General features: G+C 37.6%; 1 pseudogene; it reads left to right on the top strand.

Moving 5' to 3' along the window:
• LOC109242979 overlaps positions 1-3454 on the top strand; it is a 15579-nt pseudogene extending 12125 nt beyond the window's left edge.
• The last annotated feature ends 1306 nt before the right edge of the window (positions 3455-4760 follow it).

Below are 4760 nucleotides of genomic sequence, written 5' to 3'. Positions count from 1 at the left end.
GACTCTGCGGACGTTGCAAATATAACCCGAGTATTACGCCCAGGGTCGAATCCACAGAGAGTTAACCTATCAATCACTATCTTTAGACCCACTAAACTCTTCAGAACCAGTTTTCCAGATGTTTGAATCACAGTTGAAGGTTGCTTTACTAACTACGATTGCAAGTAAATCAAACAGCTGTAAATTAAAATGCTAAGGTTGTAAACAATGATGAGAAGAAGCTAAGGCAATGATTTCCCCTATCTGAAAGAATCCCTTCTGTTTATGCTCATACAAATTTACCAACACATCTCTATTAATCATGAACGCTCATCTTACCGTAAATCTCTCCCGAGTAATCACAGTAATATACTAATTGCACTCTCCCGAGATACACTAGCTTACTTTATTTAGCACAATTCACTTTAGATTACACCCAAGGCTTCGTTATCCCTAATCCCGCCTTTAAACCCGCAATTATAGATTCCTCTTATACTTTGGGAGTGGTGTTGTTCAACAATAACCTAAATATGTACTCTTTTCCAAGTTATGCACACTAAATAGGCACAGCTAATTGAGGATCCTGTCAATTAACTACAACAAGCACAAAGTTGAACAAATAGAGATTGAAACTAGCAATTTGTATTCACATAAACAAGATGTTCATCCCCCAATAGGTTCCATCAAAGCCTTAGACAAAGGATTTAGCTACTCATGGCTATGGGAAAACAAACTAAGATAGAATTCATCATAACTAGCAATAAAAATCAAAGAAAAGAAGAAAGATGTTTTGGGTGATCTCTCACAATTGTTTTTCTTGCCAAGATACTCTAAAATTCAATACATGCCTCTCTTGGGCGAAGTCTTGTATTTAAAATAGGGTTTAGGTCTAAAAATCCCGTGTTTTACACTTTAGTCCCTGAAGTTTTCTGCTTCCGCCGCGGTTCTGCCGCGATCGCGGTCAAACCGCGGCCAAATGCCTTCTCTGAATCTCAATTTATCCGCAGCTCTCTTCCACCGCGGTTCTACCGCGGTCGCGGTAGAACCGCGGTCAACCCAGTTCTCTGAATCTTCGGGCCTGTTTTGCGTGGTTTACTTGGGGAATTTCACAATTGGCCTCTTTTTCTTCATTTTTGACTCCAAAAGTACTCCCTAGCCTTCCCTGGTCATATATCACCTGCAAATCATGAAAAGCACTAATAAGAGCATTTTGTTATCACTTTTATCATCAAAACTATACAAGAAAGTGGTTATTTAAGGCGTGATTATAGTTAAATTCACCTATTATCAATTACATAACAAAATAAATCTAAATCATAGGAATACCTTCAAGTGGAAGTGTGATTCCACTTGAAAAACATACCTTGAATAAAGTTGTCATCAACAATGGCAAATCACCATTACACGTCTTAAAAGAATATTCATCATTTATCAAAATTAGTTCCACTAAAATGAAAACCTTAAGGGCTATTTATACTGGAGTGGGTACTATAAATGACCCAAATATCCCTAAGCTAATTCTAAGAAACTAAGTGTCGTCGCTTATTACAAGTACAACCTCCAATTACACCGTCTTCAATTGATGGAAAATCGCACGCATAACCTCCAATTGCGAAAGTAGCCATCAATTGACATCCAAAGCGCATGTTGGCTTTCGTGGGTCGTATCATGTTATACGTCGTTTCACAATATATAGTATTGTATTATGTTGTATTGTTTAATGAATGCAATTTTTGGATAGATTGTATTATTTGTCGTCGTTTCATGATACCACACACCAATAATATGAAGAATAAACTTGCAAGATTACTAAGAAAAAATAGGATATGAAGTAGAATTATTATATACAAAAAGTAGGGTAAAGGATAAAATATGATTATTTAATAATAAGGAAGGGCAAGATGAGAGGAAAAAAATAAGGTAATTGTCACACCTCCTTTTAAGTTTACTACACCCGCAAAGGCGTAGTAAAGGGAGTTATTTCCAACTTGAAGTGACAATCGAAACGGGATTTGTTATTCTAGAGAATTCAGAGTCGCCACCTGGGAGTTTTATGGTGTCCCAAGTCACCGGTTGAATCCCGAATCGAGGAAATTATGACTCTGTTCATAGTCAGCGAACCAGAAATCCGAGTAAGGAATTCTGTTAACCCGGGAGAAGGTGTTAGGCATTCCCGAGTTCCGTGGTTCTAGCACGGTCGCTCAACTGTCGGATTTGGCTACATATTTGATTTTAGTACATGTTTTGACCTATGTGTTTTAACTTTGGACCACTGTCATTGTTATTTTAAGAGAATTGCAACATCGTAAAAATGCGTCTTGAACCACGTCGCACCAGTGCACCCGTGATTATTAACACACTTCGACTTCGTTGAGATTTGGGATTTGGGTCACATAAATGTGCACCCGTATTCAGGAAGGTAAAATTATTAAAATAACGCGCCTAAAGCAACTACGCGTTGTTAACTTTGCGAGGGCCATGGAAATCCACTAAATGGCACGCCTCGAAATTCTAAAGAGTTAAAATTAATTAAATGAAGGCCATGCGTTTTGGGATTTTATTTTTTGCGAGGCTCATCTCGTGTTTATTTAAAGGCTAAGCTAAACGTATTCAATTTCCATCTCTTTTGTACCTAAGGGGCTTAGTTGATTAATTGTGACAAACTAACATTCACATAATTCGGGCCTCAAGCTCAAGTCACACTTAAACAAGAAGAAGAACCTCTTAATTTGAATGTGCTACTCAGGAGGCCCAAACTGTTAATCCCATTCAAGTATCCTTAAATTTAAAAGCAACTTCGATAGGCCGGCGAGGCTTTCAGTGTGCTGGGCTTCGGTAATTAGCCCAAAGTGCTGTTCAATCCCATGTTCAGAACTATTCATATTATTATTTCAAATATGGGCCTTAAACAGGCCCAGCTTGGCATTCAATGAGACCTGGCTTCCGAGGTCAAGCCCCAGGGCCTCAACGAAGAGATTTTAATTTTAAAAGAAAACATGAAGATATTGGGCCTGCCACTGTACAGTTGTGTCGTATTAGGCCCAATTCATGGCCTGGATAGTTTCGTCAGTGATCTGCCCATTCTAAGACTGAAAACATGAATTTAACGAAAAAAGACATTAAACATCAATTAATTCTAATCAATGCCTAGTTTGGATCTCAATATAATATGAGAATGACTAAGCTATAACTAACAACCACAGTAGCAGTCCAATTTATACAGTTTATATGGTTTAACACGTATAAAATTGAACTACACTATGTATACAATCAAGTCTACCTATCCGTGCAACTATCAGTATGCTAAGGCCAGGCAGCAAGGTCAAGTAAGTGAAATTTGCATTCTATTTCAAACTCAGGATTACAGCAGGACAGATTCAAATGTGTACCTGGTAATTGCAAACAAGAAAAGGAGAAGGTCAGTAGCAGTGACAGTCGCAACAGCAGTCCAGGGGAAGTTGAAGGACAGTTTTAATTCAATTCATTCAACAAGCTCAGGAACAAGATTGAAATTCCAGCAATGAACTAAGACATCAACAGTTGCAAAACCAAAAGTTCAGCCCCAGATTGACTACCCAGATTCAATTTAACAATTTAGATGGAGTACTCCTAGTTGTTCATGACTTATCACAGAATAAATACCACGACAGCTTCAAAGATTTTTCAGGATTTTCGATGGAACAGTGTTTTCCCTTGGGATTTTCTATTTTTAAAACTCTAATTCCTCTCCAAATTTCAGAAAATGTTCTCCACTCAAACTTCTCCCAATTTCATATTTCAAAACTTACCCCCCTTCTCCAGAATGCTTTCCCTTTCCCCTCTTAAACTTTCAGACCCCCTCCTCTTTCTTCAACTTCAAAAACCTCCTTCTCAAGGCAAAATGACTGCCTATTTATAGGTGAACTAAGTCCAATTTTCAGATTTTCTTTACCCCCCTTAGTCCCTATTCTAATTTCAGTGTTTACCCCACTATTTCTGACTTGTTATGCAAGAAACTAACCTAAGTTTATTAGAATCTACACTATAGTCCCTCCTAGAAAGTTCCATGCCTATCACAATCCCTATTCTACCCTCAAACCTCTTCAAAAACTACCAATCCTGCTGAAAGTACCCTTTTCCCATGTCCAAACTACCCTTTAAGCCTCCTGAAATTGCTAGACTACCCAAGCCCCCTTTAATTAACTTAATACTGACTATGGTTAATTTTGTCTAACCTAAATCAGCTATAACCAATCAATCAACCCTAAATATTGCATTAAGAAACAATTATCAATTTAAATTGGAACTAACATCACACTGCCATTGACCAGGCAATATTCGAACAAATTTGGAACAGTAATTAAATCAAGATTAAAGCACATTCAAAATTAAACTACTGCTATGCATTAAATGCAATGATTACTGGAATACAAGAACAAAAGAAAAATAAGCATACCTAATCGGATTAAAGACTCGGCCAACCTTGTTGCTTGAATCCTCGAGGATTCTTGACACGTAACATACCTAATCATGTATTTTCACAAGACCCACATGATTAGGAACGGTTACGGGTACAGGTAAAATCCCCCAAGGGTACCCTCGTACGTTAGGGTTTTTTAAACGAGTTTTTTTAAAGAAACTTTCGTAAAAAAATTTTTGGGGAAACGGGTAAAAAGTTTTAACCGTGTTAAACCGAAAAGGTAAATTTTTACGGGTAAAACTAAAAAACGTTTTTTTGGGTTTTAAGGGGGGGGGGTAAACTTTGGGTTAAAACCGGGAAGTTTAGGGTAAAGGGGTAAAAA

This window comes from Nicotiana attenuata, unplaced genomic scaffold (genome assembly GCF_001879085.1).
Source record: "Nicotiana attenuata strain UT unplaced genomic scaffold, NIATTr2, whole genome shotgun sequence".
NCBI classification, from domain to species: domain Eukaryota; kingdom Viridiplantae; phylum Streptophyta; class Magnoliopsida; order Solanales; family Solanaceae; genus Nicotiana; species Nicotiana attenuata.
The sequence above is the reverse complement of the archived record's forward strand: the minus strand, read 5'-3'. Positions and strand labels throughout refer to the sequence as shown.